Source organism: Halictus rubicundus, chromosome 7 (genome assembly GCF_050948215.1).
Source record: "Halictus rubicundus isolate RS-2024b chromosome 7, iyHalRubi1_principal, whole genome shotgun sequence".
Classification (NCBI taxonomy): domain Eukaryota; kingdom Metazoa; phylum Arthropoda; class Insecta; order Hymenoptera; family Halictidae; genus Halictus; species Halictus rubicundus.
The window spans coordinates 9,716,638-9,733,793 of record NC_135155.1 but is presented as its reverse complement, the minus strand read 5'-3'; the positions used below and the strand labels follow the sequence as shown (position 1 = coordinate 9,733,793).

Genomic DNA, 17,156 nt, shown 5'->3' with positions numbered 1-17,156 from the left:
GAGGGGTGGCTCTCTCCGTTTCGGTGTGGGGGCGCGCTCCGAAACTTGCCAAGCTTGTGTCTGAACACCTGAAGAATTTTCGTGGCCGTACACCCTCGCGGCCCCGACACCGAACAATTTTATTATTAATATCAGGCATGCGAAACGTCCGCGTAGGGTCGATAGAGTGACTCCATCACCTCGCACAGGTTCGGTTAATTTTTCGTTAATTAGCCGCGGCGAGCTCCGGCGATCTCCTATTAACGTGCACGCTGATAATTGCCCTTCTAACTTCGAGTTCGACGGATCTCGTTACAAACAAAACTGCTTTGTACGTCCGGCATGGCGGTCGCCGCCAGAAGTTACATATGAAATTTTCAGAAATCAATTGCATGACGGCGTGCTAATGAGGAAGGTGGAACGACAGCCTGGATATAGAAGTAGAACAATCGCCATACGGGATTCGTGTCGTGTGATCTAAAATACCGACATCGTTAAAAAGAATTTTCATTCGCAAGCGTAACAAAATTTTGTTTTTATTCCAATTTGTAGAAATCAATCTTTAATAAATAGAGCCGCGCGAGACAAATCGATACCACACAAGTGCAGCTCTGTTAACGCGAATACAGTGCAGCCCACATCGATATGTATACTTGAAGAAAAAAAAACTGGAGGAATTCGATTCGTCCGAATGAGGAAGAAAATTCGCGAAATGCGGGGACAGACGCGAACGACGATCATGATGAACGGTTGAACCGATAAAATTATAATCTCTCACGCTTCGCAAACTCTTTATGCGACTCGACAGTTGAACAATGGGGAACGGTGGATGCGTAGAGGAAACGTTTCTATTCGTGGCCGTTCGGTATGGCGATAAAAAGAAAGGTGATTCGGTGGATGCAAATGGATCCGTTCGTTTAGGTGGCCGTAACAAAAGAGCGACTCCGCTGAAGACGAAGACCAAGCACCGGCAATGAAACGGAACCCGGCCCGGCAGAAAGATACAAACCCGATAGCCCGTTCCATTCTCCCGTGGTGAACAACCGGTGTCGTTGTTGCAGAGCGTCGGCGTTCCGACGCTGCCGCAAAGGTAAGCTGCGTTACTACCGGCCGCCTCTAAGTTACTGCCGCGATCTGTTGCTCTATGGCCCGTGAAGCTCGAAACGCGGCAATAATGTAACCTTCTTACCAATCCCGGCTCCCCCATCGTCGTCCATACAAGAATCACGGGCCTGGCCTGTACGCGCGTAAATCTACGAGCGGTTTTACCAATGGCGACGCGTCGCTGTCCCCGGTGGTGGGTTGCGTCCCCAGTCGAAACGGTTACGGTTCCAGTTCCAGCTCCAGCCCCGAAAGGGCCTCGTCTGGCTGATGCCGGTTCTTCTCTACGGGTAGTTTAATTGCCGAATTGTTCTCGACACCGAATCCCACTGCATCACGCACCTTGCTTCGATTTCGCCAGGTCCACTGCGGCTGACTCTGATCGTTACCGGGAGGTTCTTCTCCAGGGAACTCGATAATTGCATTTAAACATTTTTCCTGTAGGTTCTAGTATTTTTAGGTACAGTAGAAACTCTAACAGAAGCTAATAATTGCACTACCACCCCTGTATAACACGATTTGTATTACGGGTACCCATGAGTAATCAATTATGTGCAAAGATTTTGTTTTGTTTGCTTCATAAATCGGTTCGTCGATTTTTTAATTTCAGCACGCCTGAGGTGCGATATGTTCGACGCCACTTGACGCCGTTTGAATTAGGTTAAATAGATGGACATAGGCTGCTCAACTTTTTAATACACCTTGAGTCATATTTTGTTTCACGAACCCTGGATTTCTGTAAGAGGGGGACTGCAAATTTGCAGGAAAGATGGCAAACTGTCGTTGATAATGATGGAGATTATATAATAAATTAAGAAATAGAAACTTGAATTTACTACAAAGTTTGTTTTAGATTTCAAAATAATTGATTACTTATGGGTCCCGCTAAGACTTTTCATTGGCTTAACTTCACCTTGGCAACCCAGAAATTTTTTACTTTTTACTATACAATCCTGTACATATTGACGAGAAAATGCCAAAATTCGAAGTATAATGCGAGGAATTCACTGGTTCGAAAGTTGTGCGTGTTTAAAGCTAAGCGATCACACTTTGTTCTTTAAACACGCATAACTTTTGAGCCAGTGAATTCCTCGCCCTGGAACTTCGATTTTTGGCATTTCCTCGTCAAGATGTACAGGCTTATATGTTAAAATGTTAAAAACTTCTGGGTTGCGAGATTGAAGTTTAACCTTCGCGTTTATTGAAATTTCGAATCGAAGGAGACAAGCAGCCGTAATCGCGATTAAGAACATCTACGAATCGAAAATATGGCGTGACGCGCGATCGATTGCGCCTGTCGAGTAATGTAAAAGATATCCGCGGAGCTGCGCGACACTTCGGTTGATGATCGACGCGATCAGTGCCGAGGAAATGCGATCCCCGTCCCTTGGGATCTTTAAAAGGGGTCGAGATTTAGTAAACGCGGAGATATTTGTCGGTACGTTCGTCTTCTCGCGACGTCTCCTCCAGACGAGCGACTGCGGCTGGGAAATTAGCGTGAAATTGTGTCCCAGCTAATGCGAGTTTCATTCGGCAAGAGGATTAAATTCCGACGCACAGCCGCGTTTCCGCGTTTTATTGCGCGGCCCCTGCCTCGGCTAAATGAAAGTTTGCGGAGTTTCGAATTGGCACCGGAAGAATATACCCGCGAGGCGTGATGTTGATTTAGCACGCTCGTCGCCCCTGAACTGAGCTATAATGGCGAGTTTATTGAAGATTTTATTCAAAGCGGGTTCGCACAATTCCTCCACATTCGCGGAAGAATCTGAACCGCGAACACCGCGATGAGACAACGAAATCATCATCTTTCGTTTAGAAGGATTTCGCTCGAGCCACTATAGTTATAAATGTCTGTGACCTTAACTTTCGGTTAATTCAGGCTAATATAACGTCACTCTCAAATTTTTAAAATATTTTTACGGCTTTGCTTTTGGTCTACCTTTTTTGTCATAAATGTATAAAATCCACAGTCGAATATTATAATTTCACTTTGTGCGATTTTTATCACAGTACACGATTAAATAACGGAATTCACATTAGTGTGACATTTTTTCTTCTCGAGAGATTCTACGTGACGTTAATAATTTTTGCCCATTGTATAATATTTTGTCCAGTGTTTAAAATATTAAATTTATTAATGGTTCAAACTGAAGTATCAATAATTTATTAATTTGAAGGAACCGGTACCAGGAAAGAGATATTTGTCAGAAATTGAAAAAAGATAACTGCGATTGGAGATTATCGTTGATATCGTAATGAGAATTTTATGGGGAGGGAATTTCAATGTTAGCATCGGTGGGATTTCGTTTGCTTATCGCACAACGTAACATTTGAAAGGGGTCGATATAAAGTTCAACGCGATAAAAATATTTTATTTCAGGGGGCAGATATAACAAACGTTGTAAGAGGTTCATTGAACAACCTGTATTGTGACCATAAAGGGAGATAAGGGGCCTCCTATTTTATTATCTCGGACGTATTCGTTATGGGTAATACACAAAATCCGGGAATAATGGGAACGGGATCCTAGAGCTCACTACACATAAGATTTGTGTCTTCCTCGACGGCCGAATAACCACGATTTTCGATTCCCTTTTGCTCCAGGATTCGTCCGACTGTACATTCCCGCTGATAATCTGCGATTTTTCCGACGGGACACGTACCGTCATTTATTCCGCGGAATTTCGAAAAATGTCCTACTTTCCGTTTGCAAAAAGTCAGAATTTCATTTGCATACATTGCTATTAAATTTCAAACGAAACGTTAAAGAGTTCTCGTACGGCGCTTGCAAGTGGAACGCAGGCAGTAAAGTACACACTTAACATTCGTTTAATTTGCTTGAATGTTCTCATCGGAATATGATTGCTTTACATTTAAACAGATTTAATGGTTCTCTTGAATCAAAGACGTCAAACTTTGTATCGTTGGCGTATCAATGTGAGAACGCAATATACCATCAACTGAAAATTATTCCGCTTTGCTAATTCATGTAGATGAGAAATGTGACTGTAATTTGTTCCAATTACCATTTGGCGTGATTCAATTTGTTATTCGACGGGGAAATTACCGAGATCCGAGTTTCAAAAGTGACATCAATTCTCATACTTTTATCTAATTTCAGTTTAATTCGGGCGCTTCCTCCGCCACGTGTTGCTCCTGTCCAGTTTGTAACAGCCATATTGCCTTTATTAAAATCCCTCTGAGTCACCACTTTTCCTGGACCCTTTCACTATTTTATGAACGTATTCGCCCAGTTCTCTGAAGAAGGATTCGTAATTACAGCGGACGATAAAATTATTAGAACCATTTGCATACGTTATGATTTCTAATTACAAGCCTTGCTAGGCACAAATGTGCCAAAATAGTTTTAATGAATTGAAAATAATATAACAATATTTGTAAATTCTTCGCTGCACTGTGCTTCGCATCGATTTTTACAAGCGCATAAAGTCCGACCTCTATTTACTATTTGTAATGCGAGCTATCTCGCATACTCTGTAGAAGATGGATAACGAGAAATCTAAAGATAAGAGTTTGCCGTTCGATTCTGCAGAAAGTTTTGAAAATTCAGGAACATGCGCAGCCAATCTCCGGCTAATCCCGCACAAAGTGCTTTTGAAGATTCAATGAAATTATGTTGCTGATAACAGAATGACTGACACGAATAATAAAGGCCGCCGATCGATTCCCTTTGTTCCAGCGGAATTTTTTCATTTCTTTCATGAACAAAGCGATTACTGATAGGGGTTACGGATAGGCTTTCCACGTGGTGCAGTCGTGCGGCATAATTTTCAATTACAATAGATTATATCGCACCGGATTTAAACCGGGATTGAAATTGCAGAGTGGTGGCTCTTGCTTTGATAGTGTCGCTACGTCGGGACCATTCTCTCGTGAATATCGAACAAGAATTTCTTCAATATTTTATTCGACGGGGGAAAAAAACTACACGAAATAATTAAAGAAAAATCAATCCAATATGCAAGGAATTTTAAATTCCAGCCCAGAATTTCAATCATACTCTCCAGATTGCTTTATCGGTTTTTGGAAATATCGAAATTCTATTTTTACATTCTGTTACCTGACACGATCAAAAATGGTAAAAACCGTTTTTGTGGTATTTCGATTAATCCCACAAAAAAAAGTTTCAAACGAAAGTTGATCGGCCTCGACTTGGTCGAAAACTACAATGCTGAAAGTTTCTGAAATGTTGTTTTTTCAATAATAGAACACCTCGATTTTTGTGCACGGCACTGTGAATTTTTAACTTGATGGAACTATAGTTGACGTCACGATGAATTCAACCAACACTATGGCCGTCAAACGAACTTGAATTCACAAATTAAAGGTACAAAATTATTTTCTTGTAAATCACATATTGAAAGAAGCACTGAAAGTATAGTTTGTTGAACATAGACAAAATAAACTAAATCTATGTCAAATTGTGTTACATCCTACGTGACGTAATCCAATCGTTAAACCAAAATGCCTAAGTTCAAGGACGTGTCAAGGTCTTAGTAGGCCGTCGATTTTGTTTTAACATCAACTGCGATCTTGCCAGATTAAAAATACATAGAGCCATTCACTGACAGTAAACTGTTCTTACTTAAAAGTAATTTGGTACGTTAAATATTTTTGGTAAAGTCACCAAAACGGTTGATATTGCTACACTGTACACCCTGTATTCTGTGAACCACAAATTTACGAGTTTATGAGGTGAAGGAATCTATAAATTATATTGTTATGGAAAGAATGCAAATAACTCGAGCGATCAAATAAATGTTGCAATGCGAGTATCGCACGTGATATTGTCTGTTTCTTATCAATCATTCCGGTTGTTTTTTTTTTTACCGTTGTTTTACGAGACGCAATTTCCCAAGCGGTGCTCGTCAGCGGCGAAGATCGTGACCGGGCTATAAACGGTCGGTTTGCGTAAACGCACAAAAATCGCCGAAACTGCATGGTGTTGGCCGGTTACACGTGGAATATTAATTAAGGCCGGTCATAACGCCGGTGGTACGCGTTGAATCTCCATTGCGAACGGTCGCACGTTTCCCGCGTCCGTTTTGAATTACGAGTGGAAAGTATGGAGCGATCGTAAAGCTCGTCCCCGCGGCTGCTGGTCTGTTGGGGGACGCGTTTAAAAGGACTCGAACCCCCGAGCTGACGACCTTAGGAGACGCACGCGAGGACAATGTTAATCGACTTTTAAATCGTTTCAGCGGAATTCTAATCACACCCGATCGTCTGGTCCCGATTTATTGCACACACTGCTCGTTAAGCCGCGGCCATTATTCGCGAGTGTCTGCCTTCGAGATTGGCCATTCTTTGCAAACATCGTGCGTCGTGCGAGACGTTCTTAAACCAAAGAACAAGAACCTCTTAACGCTCGGTATTTCGTGAAAATTATTCGCGTTGAACTTCAGTTTGGGGGACCAAAAATGTTCAACTTTTTTTAACAGAATCCTATAGACTTTGACGAGAAAATGCGAAAAATGGAAGTTTCAAGGGCCGGAGTTCGCTGGTTCAAAAGTTATACGCGTGTAAAGGTGGCCGATTTCAAGTGACGTAGTACGGAGTAAAGTTTAATGGAGAATTTTTATATTTCTGTCCATTTAATTTTATGATCGAAGTGTGACGAATCTATGGACCCATCCGATGAGAAAATTGTAGTACACAAATAAGAATCGACCAGTGATTTTGTTATAGTTAGTGCAGGGATTCACAGATTTACATTCATCCGCACGTTCCAGCCCCGTACCGTAACTTTCGCTTGAATACTTTGCAACGACGTTTGAATACTTTCGCCCGGAATTAGCCGACGTCGACGTCCCGCCAGGTTCATGCGAGTGCGTAATATTAATCTTCCCCCCAGCGGATGGTCTTAATTTCGGATTCAACGGGGATGTATGAACGTCAGAAGCGGAATCAGGAGACGGTTAGACATACCGCCCCAACAGATACCCCCCGGCAGAAGCAACGTGATAATGTCATGCTAAGATCAATTTTGTATTCCGAGCGTCACTTCGCAGACTCTAGTTAAGTACGAGCTTTTCGAAATTCCGGCCATTAACGGCTGAGCTTCCAGCTTCTGTCTACATTTACGAGTGCTTTTACGCCGCGTTTATTTACACGTCCGCATGTTTCATTCTTGCCTAACGCTATCCTTCTTTCTGCGGAACAAACCTCCCTTACTTTATCCGCGGAACGTGTATCCTCGAACAAACATATTAACAAACAAAGTCCGTTGCGCCTTCGAGGATCTGCCGCGGTCTCCATCTTCGATTATTATTTGTTCCCTCAATATTTTGCGAGACTTTCAATTCATATCTTTCTAAAATTATAAAATTAGAAACCTTCGCTTCGTTCTTTCGTGTCGACCCAGCGATCCCAAAAAATGATATAAAGTCAAAGCATTTTATCGAATAAAACGTAAATTATAAAGAGAAAATGTATTACATTAAGACATCGCATCTGTGCCGTTTCTCACAATTTTAATGGAAGGATTTAGAATTACTAGGATTGGTACAATTATATATTCAAAAAATTGTCTGCATCGATTACGAAGAGCAGGATTCTAATAAATACATTATTCTAATCATTTTTGTCATAAACGTATAAGATCCGCAGACAACGTACAATTCCACGTACAACGCGCAAATTGCTGTTTCAATTGTCTCACGTTTCACGTGAACGGAAAAATTAATTTTATAGTTTGAATATTTATTATCGTGAGTGACGCGCCAGTCAACGCGTTGGAGAGTGAAAATTACAAGGTGCGACGATGCAGAAAGTATTTCCGAACGTTGGGAAATTGATCAGCGTTTAGGGTACGTGCGCGTTGCACAGTAGTTACGAAGAGCCGGTACACCTAAATATTCGGTGATTGGTGATCCGATTGCAACACCCAACTTACCTGTAAATTAGATACGGGTCAGATCACTGGGTTAAACCTACGCCGATATCTGGCTTAGCCAGCCGGAATTGGTGCATTTGCATTAGGTCAAATTTGTGGTATCGGTTACGGAACGGGGCAAAAGGTAGCCAAAATTATACGTGCTAATTGGCCGGCTCGTGTTACACGCGTCAGTTATGGTGGATTTATGCGGTGCGACACGCTACATTTATCATGCCTGCTATCAGTAAGTGGATTTTAATTGCGAAACACAGATTTTCGGCATAGTGATCTCCGTGTGCACGACTAACGTCGAATGATTGTGAGAATGAAATCGATCAGAACGATTGAGTGACCTGTTCGTCAAAGATGGCAGACTTCTGTCAATAATGAATTGATAACTAACTCATTACCATCATCTTCAAGCTTTCTTTGGAATAATTTGAAGCTCTCTTCTTCCGATATAAGACAGAAATAAGAAAATCGCTTCCCTCTTCTTCTTCATCCCAAATATCGCCTTATATCGAAAAAAAAAAACTGTAGTGAAATATCGGCGTGGGTCAGAAATGACTCCGGCATAGAACTTGCAAAAGTCTGAGGATACATCTGAGGCCTTAAAAAAAAGTTTTATTAATTCAGGATTATTGAAATCGAAAAGGTAGGGAATTTATTCAACAAATTTATGTCTCAGGGAATGTATTCTGGTAAAAATCTCTAAAAATCTGAGCATATACATTCTCGTTAATTTTACAACTCGATGTACCTAAAATGGCCACTTTTGGCCGACTGTAGATTCAGTGTTAAAAATCGACAAATCCTATCGGACAGCAGCCTGGCGACACACTTTGCGCAACAGAGATTCTGTATTGTCTTGGAGAACGCGAACGTCGCAAGTTATTCCCATGTTTCTTAGCTGGCGAGCACGTGCGTCCGCGTTACATCCGGATAGAAGTTACCACGAATTTCCTCGCGTACGTATGCGTCGTGGCGATGCTACTTCCGGCGGCTTATCCTAGATAACGACACACAACGTCCCGTGAAACAGCGAGGGCCCGCTCTGACACAAGAGGCGAGAGTGAAGACAGAAGCGAGAGGAAATGGATAACGGAATGAAACAGGGTTTCGCGATGTTGACAGTGGAGACGCGAGGATTAACTACTTTGAACTGACCACACGGTTACAGCACGTGCACATCAGAGCAAAGTACGGTGAGTCGTATTTGTTGCAAGTTCGTGAAACCAATTTTTAATGTCGATTTGATTCGAACTGCATTTTAATAGACTACGCCACGAGGCAATAAATTTATTATCTCACACTAAACCAACTACTGGAATAGCTAATAATTTCTGAAATTAAGTATTTCATAAGCTCTCTTTGGAAGCAAGAATTTCATACACTTCATGGATCCATTAGCGTAATGATTTCTATAGTATTTGAATCACGACCAAAGTTAACGAGACGAGTATATTATTTATACTGCCCTGTGCAAATTAATTGGTACAAGTTCTTCGCTTGGGTATACCATAAATATTTTACTGCAGTCATATCCGAATGCAAAGTCCTATCGTTTTATGGGTCAAGATTTAGATTGTGTATATTCTGTAGAGCATAGTTCCGATAACAAATTATGTTAATTTCACGGGAATCTGTGCATTAAATTTTTCGTAAATTTACCAGGCAGCCTCGGGCAATGTTCCCCCAAAATTCCTTCGCGTTCGATCCCGCCGAGGCTCTGGGAAACTATGATGAAAATCAATGAAGCCGGCGCATAAATTCAAAACGACGTAAAATTCGTCGAAAAGGGTAGACATTGACGCAAGCACCATGAAATAGGAACGCGGAGGAACGCCGTAAAAGGCAAAGGTTTCCGGCAAGAAAATAGAAAGTTCCTGCCAAGACAAGAGTACGAATAAAACGTCAAAGGAGGGGATGGAAACGGCGACGGATGAGGGAAAGAGTTGCGGCGCAGGGGGCGGGGAGGGGGTTAGAGGAGGGTGTCCTGGGAAAGGGGGTCACCGCGAGACCCGACAAACTTCGAACTGGCTTTGGCAGTTTAAAAGTTGCGCGGAGGTGGCATAACGCCGAGAGAAACCTTATCGTTGCACGTACACTCGGTTCCCCGGCTAACGTCTCGCAACGACATTATTTCCGGCGAATTCCAGGCCGGAAACTGCAGCTTCCAGCGAACGCGGCGGCGAAGGAGGCGCAAGCTTGGCTGCTTATTTCAAAAGATTCCGATTCATCGCCGCGCGCGCCACGAGAAGGAAAGTGAACCGGGCGAGGGACGAGGAGGAACGACGTCGGAAGGGGAACGGGGAAATTCGAGTTTGAAAATTGGCTTCCAGGACAACATCAAACACACGTATCATCGGGTATCTCGCTATTCCTTCGACGGGATACAGCATTTCCTGTTTCGGAGTTCGCGAATTTCCGTTCTCCTTCTTTTCCCCCCCTCCCTTCCGCTGCCGCGGAGCGCGGCGCGGCGGCCCCCTTTCATCCAGACCTGATTGATTCCTCTTAAATTCACGTGAGACGGCAGCCGATTACCCGACCAACTGGATGCTCGTCCGTCGAGCCAACGGATTCGATCCTCCCACGACCCTTCGGCCCGCTGCATCTGCGAATTGAGCCGGGCTTTGAATTGCAAACGTGCAACTGTGATCTTACCGCTGAATTACAAATGTCTTACTTGCCGCCTGATTGACGCCGGTTGTCGGACCGATCGAGCCCTATCGCAATGAATTTTTACTGCTCCCGGAATCTGCGGGACATCGCCCAGCGTCCTGGATTCACGATTGTAAATTTTCTGCTCACTCTATAAATTCCAGGGAAGCGCGGAATCATGTGAAAATCTCCAAATTTTGAAGGAACTTTCGAGGGAGATTTTTCACTTTAGAGGGGGTAATTTTGAATGGGAAGATTGCACTTTATGATAAGAAGTTTTGTGTAAATGACACACTTTGGCTTGCTTCAAAGTAGAAAAAAAAGTTCCAGTTGAACCTTTATGCAGCTCTGAAAAAGTTTTATCTGGATGAAACAGACGTTCGATTAAATGAAATTGGTTCAGCATTAGTTGGAGTTAATGTCTCAGCTTAGTTAGCTTGTTGTTCTAGGAGGCAGAAGGACAATAAAGGTAGGGATCCGCGTTTCATCGCAGAAACAGGGACCACTGTGAACTAAACAGAATGGTCTATACTTTTTTAAAGCGAGGTTCTAGGTGAATAGCGAGACGCCATTCAGCCTTCGAAGGATTCATGATAAGGACCCTAGCTGTCTACGGTCTTGGAAGAGTGTCAATGAGAACCTACGGACAATGACGCGACCGCTTTTGCCGTCAGACGATGACAATGTTTGGACATTCAGCTGTCGGTCGTCGCAAGCATCATTATTTGAAAGTTAGAAACGGCAAGTGGAATGCCGTTGGCTCCTTTCAGTTTTCGAAGGGCTAGGCTATTTTTCCCCTGGGAATCAATAACATTTTCTAGCAGGGTGTTCGTTTAACTTTTAGAACAGGAAATTAAACTGAAAGAAGCACTAGGCTTTCGCTGACAAATTTTGGAGTCGAAATGATACTTGACCCGTCAACTAAACAATTGTGAAACTATAATGAAAACTCGCTCGTGCAACAGCGTCCTCTTCGATAGATGTCCGCAAGTTTCTATTAATCCGAGTCAACGTCTCGTCGAAGTTCCACGAGAAATTAATTGCACAGGTTGATTTCTCTCTCTCTCTCTCTCTCTCTCGCGGGCGCGAGCATTGCATCACCGCGAGATTTTCCATGCGGGGGTGTGTGTGTGCGGAGGAGGGTCAGGTGGCCGCGATTACGGCTAATTATCGTCGAGTTAATAAGCCGCGACGACTGCACGGGGCGAGTGTGTAGTGGTGCTCGTTTTCGCGAGGCGGTGAATTTTCTGCGAGCCCGCGCGCGCGTGAAGCGGTTTGCAAGCGTAGGACAATCGTCCGCTTCGGAGAAACAGCCAGTTACAGCGTCCTAAGTGGAACGGGTCAGAAGTTGAAGCAATTAGCCCAGTTTGTCGGCCGCACGGAAAACAATGCCAGAAAGTTGTTAATGATGTCATACCGACCGCTGCCATTCTACGGTTTAAACGTTGTCCTGGCCAAATTCTGAACCCCCCACCCGCCCCCTACTCCAGTTGTTCCAGCGGAGAGACAGCTCCTTTTGTCCGCGGAGCAGCGTCGCTCGAGTGCTAATTATAAACAAATAACGATACACCGTCGGTCGTGATATAGTTTCGAGTGGTTCACGGCTCCACCGGAGGGGTTGGATGCGGGCGGGGGTGGAACGGGATCGGAGCGAAGCCCGGGCAGAGATAAGAGCGGAATTCCTCTTGCCGGCTTAATCGCCTTGCATAACGTTAGGTGCGCTTAATTAACTACGCCGTCGTGTCGGTAAAGGGCTTCCTTCTTTGTTCGGCGCACAAGTCGCTCGAACTTTCGTCGCTGCGTTCTTACCCGTCTCCGCGTTAATCTCGCCACGGGAACGCGTTGCGAACTGATTTTACAGACTCGTAATTAACGTGGAAGGATTAAAGTCGATTTGTATTATCCGTTCGGACGCGGACCGATTCAGTGCAGAAATACATTGTTGATATATTGTAGGATTTTTGGGATTGGCCACGCGTACCGGCGCGGCGCAACAGTCAACATGGCGCCGTCGCTGACCGAAACAGGCGCGACATTTAAAACTCGCGAAATCAACAGTTGTGCCGCTCGATTCGATGTTCCGATAGAGAGGGGGAAACATTTCGGCTTTAACCAGTTAAGCGGGGAATTTAATTTGAACAATCCCTCAGGGCGCGGAAGTAAAATCAAGCAATGACGAATATACGAAAGCGAAAGCCCTTGTAAAGCTAAATGAGAAAGAATAACATTTTTATTCGATAAGAAATTAACAATTCGTTAACGTTAACCGCACCGCAATAGAATTTTGAACGACGTGTATACACGTCGAACACGCTTAACTGGTTAATGAATCATGTCGCGGTCGGGAAGTTTAGGTAATCGGAGTGCTTTTTGGGTACATAAAATAATGGAGCTGTCTTAATGGTGGGTTCATTTCCAGTAGCGTGACTCTTTCATCGCGTATAATGTCCCATTAAAAATGTAAAGTTCTGTCAGATTCTCTTACTACTAATGAGTTTATAATATATTTTTATTGAATGTCAAATAGACGGTAAAAAACTACCTCCTCCAGTTGGACATTAGTAAAATAATCTGTATAAACGGTCGCGCAAAGATTCGCTGCCCATCGATAAGCATCCCGAATTCCCCCGTCGACGGCGTGCGCGAATTTGCAAATTCTTTCGCGAGAACGGCGCCGATGAGAAGGAATTGAGGGTGTAAAATGGATCGAGCGGGATGGGATTAAAAGTGTCGAGCAGCAAGGACTCGGCGCGGCGAGGAGTGATGTTATTTTAATGCGAGCACGCCGCGACTCCTCTCATCCGGCGAGGAACGTGACGATAAAGGATGAAGTGGACTATAAATTTATCGATTCGGGCGAGGATAACCGTGGATCGTCGCCGCGGCGAGGAAGCGTTCTTGAATCTAACGCCGAAGAAGCGTAATCACTTCCGTCGAGCACATGCACGGCATCTGGGCCCCCGTTGCTCTAAATCTGCCTGCGACACCGTTCGCGGTATTAACATTTTTTGCAAGAGTCCCGCTGCAAGAACAAAAAGTCCGGCCATTATGCTAATCGGCGAGGACACGTGTTTGTAATGGGCGGATTTTTACGTAAGCCGAAATAGTGTTACGTCGCGGTCCCTTCCACCGTGCGTTTGATCCCTGAGGGATCGGGATTGCGCCCTTCAGACGCCAGTTATGCGATCCCGGCGATATTCAAACCAGCCCCCGTAACATTTTAATATCCGACCGTGTAATTGATTTAAACGATGTTATTGGCCGTTCGGTGTCCTCCGTGTTGCGCGTTTAGGGCCGTAGAGAGATCTCATTTTCCTTCTGCCATAAATATCTTCCTCGGTCCTTAAACAGCTTCCAGACGTAGCGCAGAGAATTGGTTTTGCGTACCCGTCGAACTATTGAATTATTAAAACTCTGCAATAACGTCGTATCGAAATGCCAAAGTTGATGCAAACAACCCATTTCAGTCAAACATCATCTAACAATGTGTCGTTATTGTTCAAAGAAGTGTACGATGAGATCCGTGTGTATTATGCCATCGATAAAGTCATAAGTTCGTGTGAGCAACCTTGAACGACCTTCGAAGATCAACGGACTCGTCTGAGAATGCAGCACGTCTACACAAATGAAAACATATAGACATCGAAGGTCACCTTGAAATCTTAAAAGCAAAACTTCCTTCCAGCGAAGGAAAACTTCTGCCCACCACGAGAACCCTTAACACGCATGCGTAGACAACCTGTTAAAGGAGCTATTGGATTGCGTTGTAGGAGAAGCTACACGAGGATCATCCCCCATGAAAGGAATAGAAAACGATTTCTGGGGCTTCAGGAAATATTATATAGAGGGGCTGGGGAACGCGACGATTCACCTCGAACGATAGCGTTAATTACGCCGGCAAGTCCTTTCCAAGGGAAGGCAATTAAGCGGGAACTGGAATAAATATCAGGGCGGATCGCTGGCATACGGCTGCGCGGCAGGTTTAGACGCGGGGGAGAGTTAAGTTTTCAACTCTCTCTCTCTCTCTCTCTCTCTCTCTCTTCCCCCTCCCCCCAACCCCTCAGCGGAGAGAGGGTCGAGAGATGGGAGCATCAGATATCCCGGAACGTACGACGAAAGCTTATTTCCTCTTACATATTACTTTCCAGCCGTTCTTCGTTATTACGCCGGGTAGGCCGCCGCAAATCTTGAGCCCGGAGACACCGATGCCAAGGAGCCCCGGGGAAAAGTTGTATCCGTCTAATGGAATCGCGTCACGAACACCCCTCCCTGGCCCTCTGTAAATCGCGGGGTCGGAGGGCACGGTTGGAAGGGGGCGGTCCTTCGGATCCGCGGGTATTTATGAGAATTGATAATTAAATTCAATATCCACGCTGATCCAGGACACGTCCGCTTCTGCTTAATTATGAAACGTCGTGAGAACTCGAAGCGATTAAGCCAGCCGTGCGCTTTAATGCATATTAAATGCCTCTAGACGTAATCCCAATTTACGAAATTCACTTCCTTCCACGGATGGACGCAGCGCTCGCGCGCTTCGCTCTCCGCTTCGCATTAATCGAATATTCCGCGCTGCTTCGGCGTGTGCCCGCCGCGTTCTCGACAGCTCCGGTCTGTAAAACCGCCTGGCAAAGTTTCAAATCGGCGACGCTGCAAAACCGACAAATCGATTGTGTCCCCGTAGATTTATAAAACTGGTAACGCCTCCATAGTTCACCTATTCGCGACCGGGACCGCGACTAGAACTAGTTGCGGGCCGCAATATTCGCAGCAAACGCAACAATTTTGCAAATACTCCGCGCGAAATCGATCCATTACATTCAATAAAGTACTCGAGAGAAGTACTGCGCGGGACTGGTGAGAAGAGACTCGTCGCAGCACTGGAAGAAGAGGGGTAGGCTTCTTGCTTCGCCTAATCCCCACCATAGACGCTCGCGTGACCTTCGGATGGGGCTCCATTCAGATGGGTTTCGATATTTGTCATGCGAAGGCTCAGCGACGCCTTAAAACATTCAATGCTTACCTTTCTCTGTCTCGGGGAAATTGAGGGGAGTACAGTTTTACCCTCTCTCCGTCATGATCTCTGTCATGGACGAAACACGTCACGTGACCGGGCCGGGCCGGAAGCGTGGGGATGCTCGTCGTCGGAAAATGGAGGAATAGCGTCGCAGAAGGTGAAGGGTAGAGTAGGAGACGATAGTTGCTCTTATATTCGAACGGTGGCTAGGTCACAGCAAGTTCCAGAACCTTGTGGGTCAGTTGGTTCGCAATGTCTGGCGTGTCCTGTACGGAGCAGCCAGAGATTGCGTGGAACCACAAACGTTACCAACAAGAGTGGCAAAGGGATAGAAAGAGGGGGGACGGGGTAGTCGAGAAAGAGAGAAGCGAAGTGGCAGCTAGTAAGAAGGGCGAAGGAGCGAGAGTCTCCCTTAGCTCGGTTAAGATGGAAGACGGAGAAGGGTTGGCTCGTCGCAGTTATTTAGGCGAGGCGCTGTTCTGGCCCGCATAGTATGTGGGTCGCCGCCGGCTTAGCAGCGCGGGTAAGCCTCATGAAACATGAGTACCCACTGGGATGACACCGGTGGCTCCTTTATGGAGATGGAAGCTTATGCATGAATTGCAAGGATGACGGGGTCCTTCTGTTCCTCGGACGCGGCGCAGACGACGACGCTCGGGTTGTCTCTCTCGCCGTCCGTGGCGGGGCCGCATGCTTGATGTCCTTAAGTAACAGTTCGTCGGGCAAGGTGCTGGGTTGCTCTTTCTCTCTCTCTCTCTCTCTCTCTCTCTCTCTCTCTCTCTCTCTCTAGTATCAGGCACACCTTTCAAGGGGAAGAGATGCTCCAGGCAGCCGCCCCTACTTCGGCAAAGCGTAACCCCGACCGGTAGTAAAATTTCGACAGCGAGGGCGGGCTGCCATCATTCCGCGGACGGTTTACGTAGGTAGGTACGTTCGGTGGGAAAGTTTTAGATTCACCTCGTCACCGCGGGCCCAAACGACCGTTATAAACTCGCCCAAGTTTCGCGGGGCCGAAGAAGCCAGCCGGATGGCAACGACTCGCGTGGTACACTCGCCAACATTTTTGCTCGGCTGAGAAGCAACGCGCACTGTGGCCAGTTTCTATAAAACAGGTGCAATCAATCCGAAACTTTCTGTCTTTTAGGAAGCTGATATACTTGATCGGGATAAACCGGCCCGGGCCCGTCCGATTACCCTGACCTCACCGACAATCATTTCATCGACACGAATTCATTCATTGACGCCGAATTTCGTCGACCACCATTTTATCGACAATGTTTTAAAATAATTTTCGCATGAGGAAAAAATAGTGGTCATTGTACGCAGCAGAAGTCGACTAGCCAACGGGAATGTTGGCATTGTCGACGAAACTCGGTGACGATGAAAACATTGTCGACGAGGTCAGGGTAACCCGAGAGTTACTGATCAACGTATGATTACAATTGATCCTATAATTTTCTAACGCGTTCATAGTTTGTTTTGCCAAGCTACTATACCGCATCC

The 17,156-nt window shown here is 45.2% G+C and overlaps 1 protein-coding gene across 1 annotated transcript in view; it reads left to right on the top strand.

Moving 5' to 3' along the window:
* The window catches only part of LOC143355901 (uncharacterized), a 279,512-nt gene that overhangs the window by 65,520 nt on the left and 196,836 nt on the right, over window positions 1-17,156 (top strand). The window lies entirely within an intron of this gene.